The following is a 24,706-nucleotide window of genomic DNA, read 5'->3' as shown; positions in this document are numbered from 1 at the left end:
CCCTCACAGAGTGCACGCTCTCTCCTGTGTGGGGCGAGCACAGACATTTGTCCGGAGTTTTAACTACTTTTAAAATGCGTTGATACAACCAGTGTGGATTGAGTCAGCAAACGCTTTTTGGAAACCCCAAATTCTCCACACCTCCTACCTTTCATTCTGCCCTTGTCTCGAAGCTTCCACCCCTGCTCCTCAGGCCGCATCACCGTGGGGGGCGGGGCTGCGGGCGGACGCACGGTGAGCGCGCTGACGTCCTCGAGCACACTGGCTTAAACCCCTGCCATGCAGCGCGGAGGTCATTGATGTCGGCGCCAACCCCAGGACACGTGGGGGCCCCGGAGCGGGCCATGGAGGGGACGGCCTACCTGGGGCCCGTGGCCCTATGTCTTCTGGCTGCGACGCCGGTCCTGCACACGCTGCGGGGCCGCAGCCGCCGGGAGTTGGGCGCCGGAGGGGCCAGGAGGCGAGCCGGGGCTCCCAGACAGGTGTGGGCATCGTGTCCGCAGCCAGCGTGCTCGAGTCCGCGCTTGGGCCATGATCACTCGGTGAAGCTGCGTCTGGACAGCGCGGCAGACCTCTTCTCCCGCTGTGAGGACCTGTGCACACCGCAGACTCGCTGCCTCTGCCCGCCCTGCGCGCTTCCCTGCGGGAGGGCCTGCTGGACGTAACACCAACCGGCTCCGCGGGGTGGACTGGGTGCCGCTCCTGAGCACTCTTTGCCCCTGATCTGTATCCAGAGCTTCTTCCAGCCACGGCTTGGCGAGACAGGTTTGTACTTCCCGCTTCCAGGGGCCCTCGTGTGGGTGCTGCGAAGTGGGGTTTTAGATGGTGCAAAGTGGAGGGTGGGCACTCGAACCGGTGCCCAGTGCCTGGGTGCGCATGCACCAGACGGAGCGTGCGGCCTAGGACTCCTGCCAGCTCGGTGACCCCGGCCGAGTGCCTTAAGGCTTCTAGGTCTCAGTGTTCTCATCTGTAGCATGGGCTTAACACGACCCAGTCTCTGTGGCGGTTGGAAGGATGCACTGTGTTCATGCCTGTAGGCTCTGCAATGTAGAACACTTAGCACAGTTCGGAGCATCGTTGATTGTTGCACAGATGTTACCTGGTCTGTTGAATGACTTTGCCTGGTACACACCAAAGCGATTAGGAAATGGATATATCCCCGCTTCATTTTCTTTCCATTAAAACAAGACTCAGGAAAAAATATATTTTTTTAATAGTCGTATCATATAGTGCAAAGAGCACCGGTGTGAAGGCAGCTTAGGGTTTGAATTCCAGGGCATATGCTCTTTGTGGCCTGGGCAGGTTTCTTTTGCCCTACAATCCTCACACTTGTAAAATGACATTAATAACCACTCTTTGTTTGGGTTCTTAGAATTAATTAAGCAGGTAATGTGTGTAAAGTATCCTGGCACTCGAATGATTTGTCAGAACCAAGGGCTGCTGGAGACGATGCTTCTGCCTTAGGTAATCTTCCCTTCTACTGGGCGGCAGGTAAACACAAGCACAGAAGTCAGTGCTCTGGAAGAAGTGAGTTCTGTTGCTACAGAGCACAGAATCTCTTTTTTCTTCAATTTAATCTTTATTTTATATTGGAGTATACTTGATTTACAATATTGTGTTAGTTTCAGGTATACAGCAAAGTGATTCAGTTATACGTGTATCCGTTTCTTTTCAGATTCTTTTCCCGTATAGTTTGTTACAGGATATGGAGTAGAGTTCCCTGTGCTATGCTGTAGGTCCTTGTTGATTATCTATTTTATATTTAGTCGTGTGTATATGTTAATGCCAAACTCCTAATTTATCCCCCCCCCCATCTTTCCCCTTTGCAGAGCACAGAATCTTGGAAGGGAAAGTTCAGGGTAGGTTTCTTGGAGGAAGTGCCATCTTTTCTAAGGATTTTAGAAGCTCCTGGGGTGGCAGGAGAAAGCAGTGTGTGTTAAAGTTTGAGAAATATAAGAAAATATGGGAAAACTAATGTACAGGACTGGAACTCACAGTTTGGGAAAGAAATGAGAGTTGATACTGGAAACCTACTGGGGCCCAACAGAAAGGGGCCTTGTTTGTCCTGTCAGAAGTTTGGATGTTTATCCTGAAGGCTGTGGGAAACACCAAAGAACAGTGAAATGGAATTCTGGCTTAGAGGCTCACTCGGATGTCCATGTGGAAGGCAGTTGATTGGGTGCAGGGTGAATTGTAATCTAAGGGTCCCACTTAAGTTATAAAAGGTGGGACTGGATTTTACAGATCTGAGAGAGAATGGGTGAGACCTGGTGACCAGTTAGTACAGGGAGGGCAGCAAGCGTGGGTGACAGTTTACAACTGTATCTTTTTGTGAGATACAGAGCACAGTAGAAAGGGATTGGGGGTGGCAAGGAGATCTTGCTTAATCTTCAGTGCTTTAGAGGGGCCTGGTAGACAGGTCTGGGCCCAAGGTACAGATCTGGGCTTCTTGGGAGGACAGGTGTTTGAAGGCATGGTAGAGACTTAGTTTATCCACAAGAAAATCCAAAGAATCATAGGTCTAAGAGTTTTTTAAGTGGTTCTTTTTGAGGATGTTTATAAGCTGAGAGAAGGTAGCCAGCAGAGGAAGAGTGTGAAGACCTAGGAGAGGAAATGATTGTTCATTTGTTTTCGAAAACCTGAATACTTATTGTGTGCCTGGCCCTTTTCTAGGATCTGGGGTTCACACCATCTGTTATCTCTTCTGCAAGGACAGTTCAACTCATCCCCTGGTGAAGAGAAGTCAGATTATTCTTTGCATCCGATTCAGGTGTAAGAACTGTTCTGTACCTTTGAAGGGACTTTACTTAACCAGAGTAATAAGTTAGAAATCAAAAGAAATTAGAGCTGGAAGGGACCTTAAAGGCCACTGTACTTAATTTTGCCTAATATTTTACATTGAATGTAAGAAAAATTTATTGTAGAGCCCATTCTCTTCAGAGTTCCTTCACTGAACTTTCTTTATGTCTTGCATCCAGTGGGTCTATCTTGTAAATTTTGGCCTCCTCCTATATTTGCTTCTTCATCCATATTACATTTTGCCCGGACTGTGGCTGAAACTCCTGGGTGGTTTCACAGACCTTGGGCTCAGTTCTTCTAAGTTCATCTGCCTACTCGGGTTAAGTGACCTTCTAACATAAAAAGATATGCCTAAAATAATGCTGCTAATGGCTTGCCCACACAGAGTTAGTGCATACTAGCCACCCAGCGTGCACTCTGCACAAAGGCGGGTAGTCTGAACTGTGTTCAGCCAAGCCTGATAGGGCTCTTTGCCCTGAGGAAGGGGAGCTTTTTGTGATCACTCCCTTTATCTAATCAGTCCTTCAGCAGCGAGGTTCCTTATTCTAATCAGCAGAGGCACCATTACTCAGCCAGTGGTAGCCCCGGGCCTCATCACCTGTGGGATACAAGCCATGCTCTCTCCCAGGCTTGCTTTGGCCATGTCTAGTTTCATTTCTGTCTCTTCTCACACTTGGACCCCTGGCCTGTAGTCATCCTCACCTGCAGTATTTACAGTGCCCAGCAGGAGACAGGCTTCAGTGTCTTTGCACAGATGTTCCCTCTGCAGTTAATGCATCTCCTACTCCAACTCTGCATAGCCACATCTTTCTAGATTGTACTTCAGGGTTATCATGAAGCCATCACTTAGATATAACGTTTTTCCTCCATAGGAACCTCTGTGCGTAAAGCTTACGTTTATTTATCTCATGTGATTGAAATTTTGAGTTTATACATCTTCCTCCTTAATGAAGGCTTTAAGGGCAGGAGTCATTTCTAATCCTTAGCACAGAGCAGATGCTTTATTTTTAATTTAGATGCTTTTTAATGATGATAAAATGTATGGTTTAAATCACTCATTTTACAATAATTTTGCTTTAGGTTGTGAAAGAAATAAACTTTACAGAAGTCGTGTTCCTGCAATAAGAAATAAAGATGTGACCTTCTAGTTGTGTAAAGCTCATAAATGCTGTGCAAGTGTGTCAGGTGCGCTAAGGTACGTGGAGCTAAATGGGCTAGTTCTGAGATAGAGAGACTTAACTATGTTAACAAAGGTAAGCCTTCATTGTGTCCTGCCAACATTTGATCGTTGCTTTCGGGGCAAACTAAACCAATAAAAGTTTAAACTGTTCCTCCTCATTAAAGGGATTGAATAATTGGCTTCTTTGGTGCACCTGTGTCTTGTGAATTGTCCAGTTGGAGATGGAGGTTTAGAAAGTGAGTTTCAGTCTTGTTTAAGTCTCTTCCCATCAGACTGATCTCGTGATTTCCTACACACCATGTCTGTCTGCATTTTCCTGTCTACCTTTTCTTGGTGTTGTTCATGCCTAGATTGTCTCCTGTACCTACTCAAACCTTGGTCCATTCTCATTTGTACCATGGAAGTTTGTCATGCCAGATACTGTCAGAATTAATCTTACTTAAGTTTGTGTTAAGCCACAAACCACATGTTTTGTATATTTTCTGTTTTTTGTGTTTGTTTATATTTTTATGGTTTCTCTTCAAGAAATATTATGGGAAGGGAAATAGCAAGATGTAAAGAGCAAAAAAGTCATCATTCTCTTTAAATTGTTAGAACATCTATCTGCAATCATAATTATAAAGCACTGTGGTATGTGTTAAAATAGAAAATATATATAATGTCCCATAGGAGCAGCAGATTCAGTGGTGTTGGTTAGGGTGTGTCATGGAAAGTTAATGATTTTAAGAATGTGGCTATAAACCTCCAACTGACTCAGAAAAGCAAATAAGTCAAGATTGACAAATGTATAGGCTCTTCATCTTATTGTATGTGGGGGTTTTTATTTTTCCTTTCAGTTATTTGTCAAGGTATAAAGAACTCTATCACTCTTAAGACAGTAAACTTCACGGGGTATGATCTGGCATGGCAGGGAGCAGATCACATGGTCAAGATCTTAAAGGTGATTTTATGTTTAAACTTTTATGAACACATATGTGATTGAAGCACATTAATATATTGATACAGATGGCAGATAATTTTTATCTTTTAATACATGTGAGTGCAGCTTTTGTTTTGTTGAAATAATATGACTGACTGGTGATGTGAATTGCTGTTCAACCTATAGTGTTGAATCCCCAGTCTTTGCACTTGAGTTTAACAACTCTGTGGTTTCCTATCTTCTTCTTGAGACATTTAATCTCAGGTCCATCCTCGTCACACAGAGTGGTATATTAGAGAAAGATTAATATCACCATTTAAAGAAGTGAGACTGAAATCTCAACCATCCTGAACATAGGAACTGAAGGGGCCTCTCAGCAGTTCAGAGAGTTATTACCAAACCAGTCGCCTGAATTCTGTTCAGTTTTCTCTGTAGCAGAGCCTTCCGGGTCCTCTTTTTGAGCTTATTTACTTTTATGCACAATTCTGTATGGATACTGTACATAATACTAAACAGTTGTATTAACTGGGTTTAACTGGTGATGTATTTACATCAAACTTTGTTTTGTTGATATCTTTTTAGGAGCTTTGCATTCATCAAAGCTTGTGATATATGTAATCAGTTGCTAGTGTGTAGGTATCATATTTATGATATATAGGGCTTGAATTGGGAAAGGTGGATGGTCAATCTTCTTGCTTTTTAACTGACAGAGCCTTACAAGAAGCATTTCCCGCTCTGAAATAAATCAATGTAAAACATGTTTGGTTGCTATCCCAATGCAACTGTGTAGTTGTGTGGATTTGGCACATAACTGGCAGCCTTGCAGTTGTCTGTAAACAAGGAAGCCTGTTCTCCAGTCCGCAAATCAGATGTTACCCAGTGAAACGAACTTGACTGCCATTTCTGTCTCCTCACATGGAGCTGTCATACTCAAGAATGTCCATATATTTTCAAGAAACGTTGTTTGCGGGCTGTATGTACAAATTCCTGATCTGAAAGCCAATATAAAGCAACATCTCAGGCTTCCCTTGTGGCACAGTGGTTGAGAGTCCGCCTGCCGATGCAGGGGACACGGGTTCGTGCCCCGGTCTGGGAAGATTCCACATGCCGCAGAGCGGCTGGGCCAGTGAGCCATGGCCGCTGAGCCTGCGTGTCCCAAGCCTGTACTCCGCAACGGGAGAGGCCACAACAGTGAGAGGCCCGCGTACCGCAAAAAAACAAACAAAAAAAAGCAACATCTCCCAAACCTCGCTCTCTCACCAAGGCCACACAAATTCCCTCACTTATGGCCTCATGGCAAGCTAATACTGTCAGTATCAGATTCTCCTTCCCAGCGGTTCTGGGAGACTGCATAGTTGCTCTGTGAAAGGCACCACTGCTGAGGTTGAGAGAAGCGCATCTTAGGTGTCAGTCCTGCCCTTGCATGCCCAGAGAGAGGGGTGTGTGCCTCCTTCTCCTGTTGGGAATTTCCTATGCTGCACGTTTGCTGCTTGTTGTCAAAATGATGTCCTAGTGACTTGTCTTCTGCGTCGTTCCATAATCCCAGCACACTTCTTTATGATCTGTGGACTTTTATGGGGTTGTGGCCAGGTCAGGTTTTAAATGTTTGGAAATGTCCTATTGAACAACATTGCAGTGGCAGTGAAGCTTGACAGGAGAACTGTATTACTGTTACCTTAGTTTTGGCTTAAGGGTGATGAGAAGATGAAATTTCTGATGGGTCAGTTTTAGTTATGTATGTGTATGTGATTTACTTTTTAAAATTCTAACATCTATTATACACAGCTTAGATATGTTGACTTTCTGATTATTCTTCTGATTCTTTATCAGTCCCTTTACTGATGTATTTTCCTTCCAAAAACTACATTTTCCTCCAGACTGTTTTTGTCTGATAGTGAAAAATAAATTTTTCATTTGCAGTATAAACTTGATCTGAGAAAAAATGGTTACCTTGGCTCTTTCCTTGGCTTCTGTGAAAGAAACTTAATAAAATAATATGGGCAATTCCAATTATTAATCCTAACCATGTACAACAGGGGTCTGTACAGTAATATAGCAAAAATAAGTTACTGTACTTTTACTTAGTCATTGCCTGTTTTAGACTAAGGAGCAGTGAGAGACATTTATAAATAATGATACCTCAGATCACTTTTGTTAAATGTCCTCTAATATTTGGATATTTGGTATCTGGCTTGTGTTGCCTTTTATACAATCTTGTCTTCTTTCTTTGCACTTTAGTTTAACAACTCTGTGGTTTCCTATCTTGTTCTTGTGACACTCAGGTCCATCAGAATTTCCTGTGACTGTGACAGTAGAGAGTCTTTCCTCCTCAGAAATCGAAGAGGTCGATGATTCCTCAGAAAGTGTTCAGGAAGAGCCAGAGAAAATCAGTTTGAAGCAAGAAGCATTGCAGGTACAAAGTTATCACTTTAAAGCTATAGAGAAGTTTATTTTTCAAACGGAAGCCTGATTGCAACATGGCACAGCTTGTGTGAGGGTTCTGTTTTCCCCTCCCATCTGCATTGTATCCCCTTGAATGGTTCCTTAAGCTTAGACCAAGGTGAATAGTAAACATTTGAACTCTAAGAAATAAAAATGAAAACACGTCGTTAGTAATATATTTTCCTTTCCTTAGAACCTTAATATATTAGATTTAGGGAGATCCTTAGTGATCATAAGATAAAGAAATTGAGTTCTGAATGAATATGGTCAGCTGATTCAGTGCTCTTGTTTTACAGATGAGAAAATTGACAGTTCTAGTTCAACTCTCTTTTTATCAGAGGAAAATATGGCCTCATTTTAAATAAAAGTAAACTTGAAAAAAGTTTTGATGTTGATATTCTCCTTTCCTAAAATAAAAAATATCAAGAAGCTACATTATATTACCAAATAAACCTGACCTCTAATGTCATTCCATACTTTTGTTTGTATGGACAGAAAAGAAAAATTGATTTTCATGATAAATTTTTGCACCTCAAAAATAATATATTTATTTTATTTCAACTTTAATGCAGAGCTGAACATTTCTAGTAAATAACGGAACACCATTTGGGGGGCACCTTGTCTTTGTGCTACAAAGTCCATGTTTAATTTTTAAAAATTATTTAATATGATTTTCTTTTTGTATGAAACATGAAACTTGACAGGTTTCAGAACTAGTTATCCCATTATTGTAAGACTATAGGAATTAACTCTGATTTTCAAAAGAGAAAGTTAGATTTTTATTTTTTTAATTAAAATTAATATAGAGAAATTTTAAGAAAACAACATAGAAAATTATGAAATGTTAGAGTAGGAGAAATCTATAGTTCATGTAGAGTTACCCCCTTTCATTTTATAAATGAACACCTACAATTTGTAGCACATAAGTGGTTTCTTAGTAAATGGCAGAGTACGACAAGACCCTAGAGCATCTAACTCTCATTCTTTGTCATTTTAGATGTATTGTATTCATTTCCTCCATGAGAGCCCTTTCAGCTCTTCTCTGTTTTGACAAGACACTACAAGGATGGTATCAAAGTGTTTAAGTATATGACCCCACAACAATCAAGAGATTTCTACATAGTTTTGAAAGACAGAAGACAAGTGGAAGAGTGTGAAACTGAAGCAGTAGGACAGAGGAAAAGCATCACCTAGAATATGCACAGGGACCACCTGCAACTGAGGAGGATTCTGACCCCACCTGCAGAAGTAGCCCCACGCTCAGATGCGCATGTAGGAGAGAGGGTGGAGTTAGTTAAAAGTGTGACTGAAATAGGGGAGCTCATTGAAGGGTTCTGTTTGGAGGAGTGGACTCCCAGCCCCGCCCTCATGCTCCTGAAATGAGATGATTTCATTTTGAAAACAGTGGAACTGGCGGGAACTAGGGCAGCTAGTGTGAGTTTATACACTCTAGAAAATTGTGTTTGGGGAGGATCCTATTACAGTTACTCCCTGCTTCTTCCTGCATAAGACACCAATCAATCGTTGACTTCAGGGAGCTTTCTGCACTCATTCTTAAATAGAAAATAACTGTCATTTGCCTGATAGTTGAGTAAAGCTTACAACATGAGAGAGGGGGAAAAAAGAGTGAAAACATATCCTGGTAGGACCGGGGACAACTTAGGGAACAAAATAATTTAAGGAAAAACCCTAATTAGTATTCTGAGAGAGATTTTAAAAGAGCTAGCAACTGTAAAATAAGCCTAGGGTGTTAATTGAAAAGAATGGTCAGAAAGCAAGAGAGGTATCTTGGAAATGAAAATATGGTTGCTGAAATAAATTCAGTAGGAATTTTAAAAATTTCTCAGTATATAAAAAAGAAAGACACAATGGAAAATGTGATACCAATATGTTAGAGAGGCTGCATCTGGGAGATCCAACATGTTACTATTAGAAACTCCAGACCCAGACAAAAAAATGGAGGGATGCTGTCAAAGGGCAAGAAAATTCCCCACAGCTGAAAGTAGACATCAGGCCTCAGATTGAAAATAGTTAAGTTTTGAACAAAATGAACAAGAATAGACTTATACATAGGCACCCTTCATTGTGAAACTTTAAAATATTGAAAATTAACATAAAATAAAATACTGAGAGGATACATTTATTCCAGAGAGAAATATACTGATCACCTAAAAAATAAAGGTAAAATCTGACTTTATCATACTTGTCATCAGCACCATGAATCCTGGAAGGCATTAGAAAGATACCTCCAAAGTTTTTCAGGCACATAATTTTCACCCTAGGGGTTTGCATCCAGCCAAACTATCAGTCATAAGTGGAGGCTGAAGAAGATATTTTGTACACAAAGAAATTTGAAAAATTTACCTCCTGTGCTATACCTTAAGCTATTTATAGAAATAATCCAGCAAAATGAGGGAATAAACCAAGAAAGTGTAATAGGGGATTCAGTGCAGAGAGCAGCTAGTCTAGATTGGAGAGGCTTCTATTGATTGTGTGATTGACAGCTTAGAAACACCTTGAGGCATATTGTACTTACTATGTATTAGGCATAATACATAGTAAGGGAGGGAGGAGGGAAAGGAAGAGGAGAAGGAACTTGAACTCCAGAGGAGAAAAGGCTATACTGACATAAACATGAAGCAAACTAAGCTATGGTTGATATTTAACCTACTATTGGTGAGGAAGAGAAGAATCCACTTAAACTTGACACTATAGATGTCCCCCTTTTCAGTGACACACAGGGGTAATGACCACCTATCTAATTTGTTGTCCAAACCAGAACTTGTCCAAACTCCTTACACTTCAATAGTGTAAGGAGGCACTCTAATGCTGTAACATCAGGACAACAGGTATAAACTGAAACAGCCCAAGGCGGCTTGGGGTATGTGGTCACCCTGCACAAGGGCAGTGACACTGACACAGTATGGAACGAGATGTAGTCTATACACAGAGACAGTACATCTGCAGTGGGCAGTATTAATTTAATTGTAATAATGGCAATACTGTCTTGGTTTGCAGCTTTTATTGTCAACTTGCATGCAATAACAAATAACTAACCTAAACTCTACTTAGTATGTATTAGTATTAACTTGGTATGTACTGAAATATATTGTGTACTAGTATGTACTTAGTATATATTAGGCTCTAAGTGTTTTTGCATATATTAACTCATTTAATCCTCTGAATAGCCTTATGAGGTTGGTGCTAATATCATTCCCACTTTTGAGAACAGGAAGCTAAGACAGGGAAGGAACTTGCCCAGGCTGTACGTAATTTAGGGTTGGATCAAGGCTTTGAGTTTAGGCTCTCTGCCTGTTCTCTTAAACCTTACTCCCTACTGACTCTCAAATAACAGAAGACTTAACTGCACATAGAACAGAATATAAATTTCAACTTTGACAACGTAAAAGCTAGGTTTGGAAGGTAGACAGGAAGTAGAAAAAAGGGAAGATGGTATGAATGTCCTCATTTTACAAAGCGTGACACAGAGAATTTATAGTTGATCAACAATGTAGGTGTTTAAGTCTATCACTACAAGTCAGAGAGATCATGAGCAGTGGAATAACTAATGATGACATAACTACTGAGCAGCGTGGACATAGGACAGAGTGTAAAGGAACTAAACCCTTACTTAGGAAATGAGAAAGTGAACAGATAATGCCTCAAATTTAGTCAGAAAATAGTCATGTAAGAGTATTACTTGGAAATGGAGAAGAATTCAAAATAACAATAGTTGGACCTCCCTGGTGGCGCAGTGGTTAAGAATTTTCCTGCCAAGGCAGGGGACACAGGTTCAAGCCCTGATCTGGGAAGATCTCACATGCTGCGGAGCAACGAAGCCCGTGCGCCACAACTATGGAGCCTGTGCTCTAGAGCCTGCAAGCCACAACTGTTGAGCCCATGTGCCACAGCTACTGATGCTCCACGACAAGAGAAGCCACTGCAATGAAGAGTAGCCCCCACTCGCCACAACTAGAGAGCCTGCACCAGCAGCGAAGACCCAACACAGCCAAAAATAAATAAATAATAAATAAAAATAATAAAAAATAACAATAGTTGATGTAAACCTCATACAAAAGGAAATCCAAACAGCCAGTAAACACAGAAGAGTGTACAACTTCATTAAGTAGTAAGAGAAAAGTGAGTCAAAATCATCAGTTTGACAAATACATAAAGTGTGGTATTATCAGGTATTGTAGACCTGGAGTACTATGGGAATCTTCTACCCTGTTTATACTGGAGTATAAATCGCCACAACTACTTTGGAAAGCATTTAGCACTCTCCATCAACTGAAGATATGTAAATAGCCTGTGACCCAGAAGCCCTCACCCCCGCCCTGTGTAAATGCACCAGAATAACCAGTACAGCAGGATTTCTGTCCATGATTTGCATTAGCACAAACTGAAAACAAACCAAATGTCCATTAAGAGTCAAAAATTAAATAAATTATGTGTATTTGTACAGTGGGAAAACTATCAAGCAATAAAATTGAATGAACTAGAGCTACAGGCTGCAATGTGGATGAAATTTTTAAACCAATGTTCAGTGAAAGAAATAAGATAGAAAAGACTTCATATACTATGATCTTCTACATAAAGTTAGATGTTGACAAAACTAAACTCTTTTGTTAGGGATGCATGCAGGTTACAGGAAATGATTGTCGAGAAATGAGGATGGTGTTTAACCCGGAAGAGGGAAGGAGATTGTGATGAGAAAACGATATGGGGGGGGTTTGAGATGCTGACAAGTATCAATACTTTCAGATTCGAGTAGTGGTTATGTAAGTGTTCTCTTTTTATTTGTCACATTGACAATTTTGTTCTGTGCACTTCTCAGTACGCATACCATATTTTACAATTAAAAACCTGAGTAAAGAATCTGTCGCTTCTTGAGTACTGGATGTGGGAGTGGGATGAGACTATTTCATTTTAAGCCCTTCACTACTGCTTGCATTCACATGTTCATTCATTCAGCATTAATTGAACATATGCTGTGTACCAAGCACTCTTCTAATTTTATATGTGTTTTAACTCATGTAATCCTCACAAGAGCTCTGTGATATAGGAGCTTATCTCCATTTTATAGATGAGGATGTTGAGGCCTAGAGTTATAGAACTTGTCCAAGGTTATATAGCTAATGGGTAGTACCAGGCCCATTTGCCTCAGGGAATCTGAATTTTTACAATATAATCTAAAGGAGAAATTTAATTACTAATTATAAGCAAAAAAATTGCACATTAAAGAATATGACAAGTTTTCATCTATCCAGTTAGAGAAAAACACAGTCTGTCTTTCACACACATATATATTGTATTGGAAGGGATTTTCCTTATTAAGCAATTATTTATTGACCGTGCACATTGTGCTAGGCACAGGTGCTGGGGATAAACACTTAATAAAATACACCCCCTATCTTCAAATAACTTGCACTCTAAGTGAGGAAGTAAGCCAACAGTTACAGTAGAGGTTATATACCAAGTGATACATCGCTGATGGCAGTATAAAATCTCAGAAATCTTTTGGAAAGAAGTTTGGAGATAGGTATATCAGAGCCTTAAAAATGTTCATTTGCGTTGACCTCAAACTCATTTTTATGGATTTATTGCAAGAATGTTATTCTCAATATGGAAAAAAGCCTTCATGCATAAAAACGGTTATTTTGAAAACTTGGAAAGAATTTAAATGTGTAAAATGGTTAACCAGTAAACCCACTCAGTGGAATATTTTGTAGCCCACACAAAAAAATCAAGGTTATGAATCCCCTGATTATATGAGAAATGATTGATTTCAATGTTAAATGGAGAAAAGGTGAACATAAAATTTGATATCCAATATGATGGGAGCTTTGTCCCAGAAAAATCACCCTAGCCAGTGTACAGAAGGGAGGAAGGAGAGCAGATGACAGGAAGGAAAATTATTCCCAAGCCTTATCATTAGTCTTACTTATGTAATAGAATATGAAGCAATTTTACTTTCTAACTTTTTTGGTTCTATATTTCCATGTAAGGGACATGAATTATTAATACTTCATAGTACGAGGGTATACTTTTTCACAAAAATTTAACACTGTGTTCTAATTCCCTCCATTAGAGGAAGAAACTATTCCATGTATTTGCACTTTGATGTGCTATTTAGAACCAGTCAGGAGGTTTTACTCTACTTTCCTCTGACTGTGCTGAGGGTTTTTTTGTTTGTTTGCTTGTTTGTTTAGAATTTCTTTGAAATCGGTTTAGAAGATTTATTAAACCATTATATTGAAAGTAGAGGAATTTTGCCATTTTTTCCCCTTTTTCCCCATTGAAAACTTGGCTGGCTTTAGTAATGAAGCATTAAAGAATTTGAAGTTCTTAGACTGTCTTAAATATGATCTGAATATAAAAATATATGTTCAGGGGCTTCCCTGGTGGCGCAGTGGTTGAGAGTCCGCCTGCCGATGCAGGGGGCACGGGTTCGTGCCCCAGTCCGGGAAGATCCCACATGCCGCGGAGCGGCTGGGCCCGTGAGCCATGGCCGCTGAGCCTGCGCGTCCGGAGCCTGCACTCCGCAACGGGAGAGGCCACAGCAGTGAGAGGCCCACGTACCACAAAAAAAAAAAAAAAAAAAAAATATATATATATATATATATGTTCATTGAGCAAATTTTTGAAAACAATGAACAACTCATTGAAGGAAATAAAAGCCACCTCTGCATGTACACACACCTAATCTGCTCTTTTGTCTTAAAAATGTACCAAAAATATTTTTTCTTGTCACTAAATACTCTTCTACATCAGAGAATTTGATTAAGCTTATGCACCATCTCCCAGGAAAAACACACAGATGTATTTTGAATGTAGAACTCCTGAAGCCCATTCATTAACTCTGGTTGAGACCTGTTGTCATTCTTTTCTTAGTGGCTTCATAACGCATTCCTTCATACAGTGAGCTATTTTTGTTTAAACCAATCCCAATTTGGAGGCTCTTAGCTTTCTTCTAGGGTTTGGTTATAAACAATCTTATGACATCATGTTGGTAGATAAATCTTTGCCCACATCTTTGATTTCCTTTGGGTAAACTCTTGATGTAGGATTGTTGTTAGGTACCAAAAGCTACTCTGCAGAAAGTGATACCAGTTCCTCTCCCAATGATAGAATATAATAGAGTTCCTCATTCTTTAAGTGATTGTTCAAAGCAGTTAAAATGTATAAGTATACGTTACTGTTTTCATAAGTATAGGTATTCTGATTGTTTATTGCTGCATAAGAAACCACCCAGAAACAGTGGCTTAAAACAATGACAATCGTTTATTTTGTTCATGAACCTGGAGGCTGAGTAGAATATTAATTCTTTTACTACACTCCTAGTGACTGAAAACAATACCTATTTGACTAGCTCACAGTTCTGCAGGTCAGAAGTCCAGGCACAGCGTGACTGGGTTTCCTGCTCAGATACACACGGGAACATGTGGGTTCCCTCCTGAGAGTGTTAAAGCATGTGAAATTTAAGTGTAAGAAATTGAGCCCCAAACGTTGGATGTTCACCATAGTTTGTGTGGGTCACAGAGCTGAAATCAAGATGTCAGTCTGGCTGTGTTAGCATCCAGAGGCTCTGGGAAAGAACTCCTCCAAGCTTCTTCGGCTTGTTGGCATAATTCAGATTCTGCAGTTGCAGGACAGAGGTCCCCATTTCCTTGCTGGCTGTCAGTCAGGAGACAGTCTCAGCTCCTAAAGGCCTCTCGCTTGCCTCCCCTGCCACAGCAATTGACTTCTTCAGAGCCAGTAATAGAGAGTCTCCTGCTTGTCCCTTTTGTACTTCAATTCAGGAAGAGTTCAGGTCCTTTTCATGGGGTACCTGAGTAGACCACATCCACCTAGAATAATCTCCCTATCTTAAAAAATCAACTGATTTTGAACCATGATTCCACCTGCAAAACCCCTTCACTACAGCACCTAGATTTAGAGTTTGATTGGATAAGTGGAAGGTTTGTGTACTTCTGTAAGTAGGAATCTTGGGGGCTCTGTTAGAATTCTGCCTATTGCAAGCAGTGTCCCCACTTCAAGGACCAAAGTGTCTTAGTTCCTAAAACTCCTAAGAGAGTTTATCAGTGTTCATTTTATTTCAGTGACCTTGGTGAATGGGAAGACTCCCACCTCCGTGAACAGGAATGGCACCCAGCTTCCTGAGTCCACAGTGTGGCTCTGCTACTTAGTGGTGTGACCTTGGCTCTGCTGCTCTACTTATTCTACTTCTCTGCCTCTGTTTCCCTCATCTGTAAAATAACATGGAGTTAGTGATCGTTCTTTCCTCGTAGGTTTTTTTGTTTTATAAATTTATTTTATTTATTTATTTTTGGCTGCATTGGGTCTTCGTTGCTGCTCTCGGGCTCTCTCCAGTTGCGTCAAGCCGGGGGCTACTCTTCGTTGCAGTGCGGTGGCTTCTCTTATTGCGGAGCACAGGCTCTAGGCACGCAGGCTGCAGTAGTTGTGGCACGTGGGGTCTAGAGCGTAGACTCAGTAGTCGTGGCGCACAGGCTTAGTTGCACCGCTGCATGTGGGTTCTTCCCGGACTAGGACTTGAACCCGCATCCCCTGCACTGGCAGGCGGATTCTTAACCACTGTGCCAGCAGGGAAACCCCCTCTTCGGATTTCGATGATTAGATTATTTAACACCCAGGGAACTCCAGGAAGAGTGCTTGACTGTAAATTGCTTTAAAAGTGATTACTTTTTTTAAAAAATGCTTTTGAATCTGCAATTATGCAATTCAGGTATGTTAAGCATGTTCATTAATAGGACTTCCTGCTATAAAGAGACCCACAAATAAAAATAGAACTTTTCTTTCTTGGTCTTAACTTCTTATTTCTGACTTACTATGTTATATGCATATGCCTTTTATGGTGGGCTGCCACAAATTTATGTTGGAAAGAGTGGAATTTAAATAAATCTTTACTATGCTAATTTGATAGATTTTGATAATTCATTTCACTAGCATGGTATGATATTACCAGTAGCAGACTAAAATCTGAGTTCAATTCTGGCTCTGCCCCTAAATCCTGATGAGTCCTATAGCTGGAAAGGCTTTTGGATATCATACTACGAATTAGTTATAACATTTACTCTGTTTGTTTAGGAAAAACTGGAGGAGTGCCTAAAGCAGTTAAAGGAGGAAAGAGTAATAAAATTTAAGGCTGATAAGTGAGTCAATGAAGTAAACAATTTCTTATACTTTTGAGAGTGTTTTGGTTTTATTTTGATTTGATTTTAAGCCATATACACATAATTTGTAAGCTTTAAAACTGTAATATGTTGCAAATTGGTTGTATCATATGGACTTTTTGCATTTACTGGTATTTAGTGATCATATGATCTATATTCCAGGAAGCATGTTTTTAAAAATGTGAAAATCTGGTTTGTTTTGTTTTGTTTGTTTGTTTGTTTGTTTGTTTGTTTTTGTGTGTGTGTGTGTGTGTGTGTGTGCTTTTATATGACATTAGCTTATTTCCTGTTCATGATTCTTTGATTCAAGAAGGCACTTTTTGTGCATATATTATGTATACAGTAACATAAAAGACATGATGAGACTCTCCTGGCAATGAATTAGGAAAGTGAATCATTTAAATAAATTTAAGATATTGGAAAACTTCTAAGAATGCAATGAAAGATAAAAATATATACTATGAGAATTACATTAGGTAATGTGCATGAAAGCAGGGCATATTCTAAAAAGTTCTATCTAAATATAATTTACCACAGGGTGAGCGTAGGGAGGAATTTTTGAAAGTGCATCCACTGGATTGGCGGACACTCATTCAATAAATGTGGAGCACCTGCTCATGTAAGGCAAAAGGGGCATCATGAACATTAACGCCCTTTCTGAGAAATACTAGAGTTGAGCTTACAGGGGGTTTTAAGTGCATAGATGATGAGCGGAAGGGGAAGAGTGCACGGGGGTGAACATTTTCAAGAAGCCAAAGAAAATATTGGTGATCGTACATTTAATAAATTGGGTTGGGTATGATTTAGGACTTTTAAACGTAAGCATTAGATATTTTGCTCACTAAAGTTAATTCTTAATATTCAGCAGCGTTGTAATATGTTTTGTTCAAATCAGATTCTATATTTCATTTTCTAATTTAAGGGAAACTTAAAGCAGGTAATTTTCTAATGTGGAATGAGCCTCCATTATGAATTGAACCAGTTAGAAATGTGATCTTTTGTGAAAGATCATTAATAAAACAATAACTTTGGTTTATTTATATACCACCTAATTGTTATATAAGAAACTTTGTTGGGTGCCTGTGGGTTTTGGTTATTATGTGGTATGGTCTCTGTCTTTACCGGTGGAGAGTTAGATTAATTACAAATTAATTACATTTTGAGTGTTTTAGTTTTGTTCCTTGAAACTAGGCAAGACTACTTTTGATGACAATGAGAAAAAAATCATGTCAGACATTTTCAGTCTTCTTTTATACCTGGAACATGAAAATGCCCACTTAAGAAATATGAATTTCTCTTTGTCTGAAGCCCTTCATGCCCACTCATTAACAAGCATCATCCTGAGTGATGAAGGTGTTTTGGGCAGCACTGAGAATTCTTTTCAGAAGTTCCATGCTTTCTTGGATCTCCTTAAAGATGCTGGGTTAGTTCATTTCTCTTCGTGGCGTCTTCTCTTTGCGACTATAATGGTCGTTTGCTGAGGAACTGGAGCAATTTTCATCACTTCCGTGGCCATATTTAGTGTAATTATAGGTAATATAGTTGACTTTTTTAAATGAGGAATTAAATTTTTTAAGAAATGCAAAGAGGGAAGCCTGCTTTGGTAGAGTGAGGAGCCCATTATAAAAGAGTAACCAGTAGACAGAGTAACTAGTAGGTATAGTTTTTTGTAAAGACTAAATTGAGGGCTTCCCTGGTGGCTCAGTGGTTGAGAGTTCGCCTGCTGATGCAGGGGACACGGCTTCGTGCCCCGGTCCAGTATCCCACCCAGGGAAGATCCCACATGACGTGGAGTGGCTGGGCCTATGAGCCATGGCCGCTGAGCCTGTGCGTCCGGAACCTGTGCTCTGCAATGGGAGAGGCCACAACAGTGAGAGGCCCGCGTACCGCAAAAAAAAAAAAAAAAAAAAAAAAAAAAACTAAATTGAAGGCGTTTTCATTGAAAATATTCGGGAATGTATAAGAATTTTCCTATCTTTCACTTATTTTGCTTGGTTGATAAGTTTGAATTAAAGTTATTTTTGTCTTAGACATAAAAATTATTATTAATCTGCAGGGGAGATATAGATCAGTGGTTCTCAACCAGGAACGATTTTGCTGAAAGAAGGAAGTGGAGATTGATAGTTGATGGAGTGGTGTTTTGTCGGTGAATGAATTGGTGTTGGTGTTGGGAAGGAAGGAACAAACACATTCTTGGAAACTGGAGGAAAGGTGGTAAAGAGGTGTGGGAATAGAAGTGTGAGAGGTAGTGGACGAGGTGCGTGGTAGATGTTGAAACTGCTAGTGAGACAGTGTTTTTAAAATGGAGCAGTAATAGGTAAGGAGATGGGATGTGTCCTAGAGGATGAATCTGGAAAGGGCTGAGAATTGGGGGGAGATAGAGGCTTGTAGTCTGGAGTAGGATGTTGGCTTTTAAGATTTTAGAAGTATTTCATGATTGCAGGTCTGGGGAAATCTAAACTGCTCTTATGTGATTATAATAACCTTTGTCTTTTCTCCTTTCCTCCTCTGGTCCAGGCTTGGGCAGCTGGCCACAATGGCTGGTATAGATCAATCAGATTTTCATTTACTAGGTCGTCCCCAGATGAATTCTACTGTTAGTAGTCCACCTAAAGAAGAAAAGAAGGCACTTGAAGAAGAAAAATCAGAATCAAAGCAGGGTACCCCAGGACAAATGCAAAATATCCAAGTAAATGGACAGGACAGCACTTAATGATTCTAAGAGTGATTAGCAAAAAGGAAATGACCAAGTCAGAGAGAAAACAATAATGATCAGTCTCTAATAGTTCACATGCTTGGGAGCTACAAGACTCTGGAGTCCTCTCCAAATCTGAGATCAGTAAATGTGTGCCCATTTCATGGTACTGTATTGTTGTAAATAAGAAGACTGGTAGTTCTTTAGAAAGTTTATGAGTTAAAGCAAACTATCCTTAATGAAGAAAGAAGACATTAGAGAAAATATTCCAGATTTTAAATTGTATAAATGTCTACTCTATTCATATTTTATCTAGGTTTCTATTTGTATGCAGTCAGCTTACAATGAAGGAACACCGATGAAGGTACACATACTGATATAATTTTTAAAATAAGTAATCCAGACATAGCTAATAGGTAACATATTATAATGAATCACCTGGTTATGGGAATGGGAGGGGAAAATCTGTCAGCTTTTCCTCTAGCCTCACTTGGAGCCCCCATCAACCAATCTCAGACTGGTCTTGGGAACTGACAGCTTGAGAATATAGTCTGGTCACAAACAATATACTATTTACATGTGCCTGGAGGATAGAAAAGAAATTAATTTTCTTACAGAATAGGATTTTATTTTTAGTGAGGGAAAGGAAATGGGTAATAACTACCCCAATCACCAAAGTCTGAAAATGTAGTGGACATAGGCTAGGTTAAGCTGAGAATCACTTGGCAAGATATAATTAGGAAAAAAATGCCTCTGAAATCTTCTGAATAACCAATTGACTGTGTTAATAATAAGATCACAGAGTAACTTTGAACTCTACTTTTTAATGGTTTGCTTTGTTCATCACTGAATTTTTATCTTATCTTTTGTTTTTCCCCCCACTTTCAGAAAATTGCAGGTGATGCTGGGAATCCTTTGCCTCCCGACTTCTTCCGTGTCCCAGTCTCTAGTCAGGAGGCCTTAGAAACTTCCAAAGACAGCCTGGGGGTCCCAGTCACAGAGCAATGGCAGGAGTCTTTGGAAGATTTCATTGCTAGAACATGTTCTCCTTCAGCGGACGTCATTTCTGGGACTGGAAGTCAAAGAAAAGAAGAAGAATTACCTAGAAATAGCAGGTCTTCTTCAGAGAAAATGAGCAAAGCAGATGAATATACCAAAAAATACTCTGCTAAGAGACAACCTGGGAAGGACCTGCATTCCTGCTCTGACTTACCTGTAAAGCAGAAAAACAAAGGAATTCGGCAAAATAATTCTTTGCTTAATGAACCAATTAGAAGTGAGTCTTCGAAAAAACACATTTCTGGGCTTCCCTGGTGGCGCAGTGGTTGAGAGTCCGCCTGCCAATGCAGGGAGCGCGGGTTCGTGCCCCGGTCGTGCCCGGGTCTGGGAGGATCCCACGTGCCGCGGAGCGGCTGGGCCCGTGAGCCATGGCCGCTGAGCCTGCGCGTCCGGAGCCTGTGCTCCGCAGCGGGAGAGACCACAACAGTGAGAGGCCTGCATACCGCAAAACAAAACAAATAAACAAAAAAAAACAAAACACATTTCTGTTAAGAAAGAGAGTAGAATAGTGACTGTTTCATCAAAGACAACTAAAAGTAAACTCAGTCTACTAGAACATTCTGAAAGTGATACTCTTGGATCTGATTATGAATTTCAAGAAAGCACCCATACTCTATCACACCTAACATAAATCTTTTAAAATTATGTTTTTGCCTTAAAATTTTAATAAATAACTTGTGTTTTTATTATAGCATATGGTGTTTTCAATTACTTGACTGGAATCCATTAGAGAAAGATTTATCTATACTTTTTTATTATAATGAAAGTTTTGGTGTATTTTTCCTTGTGACCGTTTGCACCATTCATTCAGCTAGTGTTTACTGAGGTCTTCATATGTACAGTACTTTCCTGGGTGCTATTGCTTTCAGCAGTGAACAAAATAAAGCCTTTACTCTCCTGGAACTAGCACTCTGTGGTGGGAGAAAACATAAATAGCAAAGCAGGGTAAGGGATAAAAAGAGATGGGAATAATAAATGGAATAGTTTTACCATTTGGTTAAATGTCAAACTATTATAAATCACATGGCCAGAAGCCATTGACGTATTTTAATTGACAAGAAACAGAGAGCCTCAAACATTCACCAAAGCACTTAACCGTGTTTATGGATTACAGCAACGCTATGAGGTTGGGAACTGTTACCATCCCCATTTTATAGATGAGGAGTCTGAGGAGACATTATGTGAGTTACCCAGAATTACACAGCTATAAGTAAGTGGTAAGCTGCGATTTGACCTGAACCGATGCTTTTTTTTTAATGTATGGACTTTATTATGTTTAATTTGTTTCTGATTTATGTGATTTTTTTCTTTAAATTTTTTTTTTTTTTTTTTTTTTTTTTGCGGTATGCGGGCCTCTCACTGTTGTGGCCTCTCCCGTTGCGGAGCACAGGCTCCGGACGCGCAGGCCCAGCGGCCATGGCTCACGGGCCCAGCCGCTCCGCGGCACGTGGGATCCTCCCGGACCAGGGCACGAACCCGTGTCTCCTGCATCGGCAGGCGGACTCCCAACCACTGCGCCACCAGGGAAGCCCTAAATATTTTTTTTGATGTCGACCATTTTTAAAGTGTTTATTGCATTTGTTACAGTATTGCTTCTGTTTTATATTTTGGTTTTTGGCCGCAAGGCATGTGGGATCTTAGCTCCCCGACCAGGCATCGAACCCTCACCACCTCCACTGGAAGGCAAAGTCTTAACCACTGGACCACCAGGAAGTCCCCCTTATGTGATTATTTTTCTGGCAATTTTTTTAAATTTTATTTTTTATTGACGTATAGTTGAGTTACAGTGTTGTGTTAATTACTTTTGTACAGGAAAGTGACTCAGTTATACATTTATAGACATTCTTCTTCATATTCTTTTCATTATGGTTTATCATAGGATATTGAATATAGTTCCCTGTGCTCTACAGTAGGACCTTTTTGGGTTTTTTAAAATGCATCCACTTTTTAAAAAATAATTGTATTTATTTATTTTTTTTATTTTTGGCTGCGTTGGGCCTTTGTTGCTGCACGCAGGCTTTCTCTAGTTGCAGTGCACAGGTGGCTCACTGTGGTGGCTTCTCTTGTTGCAGAGCAACAAGAGCTCTAGGTGCATGGACTTCAGTAGTTGTGACATCGGGCTTAGTTGCTCTCTGGCATGTGGGATCTTCCTGGATCAGGGCTCAAACCCGTGTCCCCTACATTGGCAGGCATATTCTTAACCACTGTGCCACCAGGGAAGTCCCACGTAGGAGCTTTTTGTTTATCCATCCTGTATATACACCAGTTTGCATCTGCTAATCCCAAACTCTCAATCCAACCCTCTCCCACTCCCTCCCCCTGGGCAACCACCAGTGTATTCTCTATGTCGTTAGTCATGTTTCTGTTTCACAGATAGGCAGAACCCAGGCTCTTAATTACTTTGTTATCCTGTTTCCTTGTTAAGAGAGGAAGGGTTTAAGGAAGGCACCCAGAGAGAAGCCAGTGAGCACTAGAGATGCAAAAGAGTGGGGCTGTCAGAAAGCACACCTGTCTCCTTCCCCGATCTGAGCAGAATTTTTAAACGGCAGAGTATGTAAGAGTATGTGATGACACATCTCAGGATTAAATCATGCCTCCCTGGTAAAACATGTACAGTTAAGTCTTTAGCTCATTCAGACTGAAAGGTGAGATCAGAGAAAAGCTGGAGTGTCAGATTTGTTCTAAAAGGTCCTGCCTGATTGTTACTAAGAGGACTACTAGAGTACTAGTTAGTTCATTAGTCACGGGTTGAGTGTTAGAGGAGTGAAACAATGAGCAAGAGTAGCGTTGGCCCTTTAGCAGTGGAGTCAGAGGGGAAGACGCACAGCAGATGTCTCATCCTGCACATGACATGATATGACGGGCATATTCAGGGCGTTTAGTCAGTGTTTGTGGAAAAAGAGGGGGAGCTGTGAGGCAAAGAAAAGTCATCGAAAGAGGCAGTCCCTAAGCTAAGTCTTAAAGAACTCATGAAAAACTGTTGAGTCAGCCGGTGAAGGGCAAGGATACTCAAGGCAGAGAGGACAGCAGAAGTCCAGAACCGTGAGTGTGAGAGGGGTGTGTTATGGAGCCACAGGCACAGGCTCTGGAGGATCAGTGCAGTGTCACCAGGCAGCGGCAAGTGCCCTTAAGGAGGCAGCGAGGAGGAGGAGAGCGGGTCTTAACCATCCATGTGCGTGGAGCTGGTTTCCTCAGAAAATAGCTAAGAATGGAAAGGACAAGTTCAGGTGTCATTTTAGACCACTGACGTCAGCATGGATGAGGAATCTGAAGAAGCCTGGAGACAATTACGCCCCGCTTTTCTGAGGAGCAGTGTTTTTTATTTTTGAGAGGGACTTTCACGCTGCCACCTCCTCTCCTGTCCCTACTGAAGGGATTATAGGCCGGCAGAAGGGAGAACCTGGCTTAAGTAAAGTTAATCAAGTTCCTTTACTGTACAGCTTCTCGGGACTGCTGTAGGCTAATGTTCATTCTGGATCATCACAGCAGGCGTTTGGTACACAGCCATCCTCAAAGCTATTTGACACTAGAGTCCTTTTTTTTGTTGGTTTTTTTTTTTTTTTTTTTTTTTGCCATACGTGGGCCTCTCACTGTTGTGGCCTCTCCCGTTGCGGAGCACCGGCTCCGGACGCGCAGGCTCAGTGGCCATGGGTCACGGGCCTAGCTGCTCCACGGCATGTGGGATCTTCCCGGACCGGGGCACGAGCCCATGTCCCCTGCATTGGCAGGCGGACTCTCAACCACTGCGCCACCAGGGAAGCCCTAGAGTCCTTTTTTAATAGAAGTGTCTAACAACTGTTTCCACCAAACAGCAATTTGGTAACTTCTAGACCAGGTAATAGCGAGAAGAAAGGGGTCTGAAATAAGGTATAGATGAAGGGAGGAGATAAATTCTAATTGTATTTAGGAAATTACAAGCAAGACTTGATCTTGGGAAGTAACAAAGAAGTAGGAGGCGGAGGCCCCCAATCTGTGTGACTAAGTTTGGGTGGTGGTATCATTGAGTTTGGAAATAAGGGATAAAGACCTGAATTGGGGAAAGGACTTTAGTTCTGGACATGTTGAATTTTAAAGCACCTGTAGAATTCAGGAGACAAACTGGTAGATAACCGGACATGCACATGAAGACATGGAAAGATAAAAATTTGAATGTCATCAGCACATATCAGCAATCCTTAAAATCATGAAAATGGATGAGATTTCAGAGAATTGTGAGTACTGACAACGTTTAAGTAATAAGCAGAGAAAAAATTCTGGGAAGGAGAGAGGTGATAGAGTTTCAAGAAGGAGGAAGTAGATGAGAGTGTCATCCTTCAGAGAATGTAAGTGCCCATTGGATTTGGGCAGTTAGGACCCCAGTGACCTTCGAGCAGTTCAGTGAAGTGGTGGACAAAAAGCCAGACGGCAATAACTTTTGA

At 40.8% G+C, this 24,706-nt stretch overlaps 1 pseudogene; it reads left to right on the top strand.

The window, feature by feature from the left end:
* Positions 1-299: 299 nt before the first annotated feature.
* LOC131764161 (centrosomal protein of 78 kDa-like) lies at positions 300-24,706 on the top strand (annotated as a pseudogene).

Source organism: Kogia breviceps, chromosome 10 (genome assembly GCF_026419965.1).
Source record: "Kogia breviceps isolate mKogBre1 chromosome 10, mKogBre1 haplotype 1, whole genome shotgun sequence".
NCBI classification, from domain to species: domain Eukaryota; kingdom Metazoa; phylum Chordata; class Mammalia; order Artiodactyla; family Physeteridae; genus Kogia; species Kogia breviceps.
The sequence above is the reverse complement of the archived record's forward strand: the minus strand, read 5'-3'. Positions and strand labels throughout refer to the sequence as shown.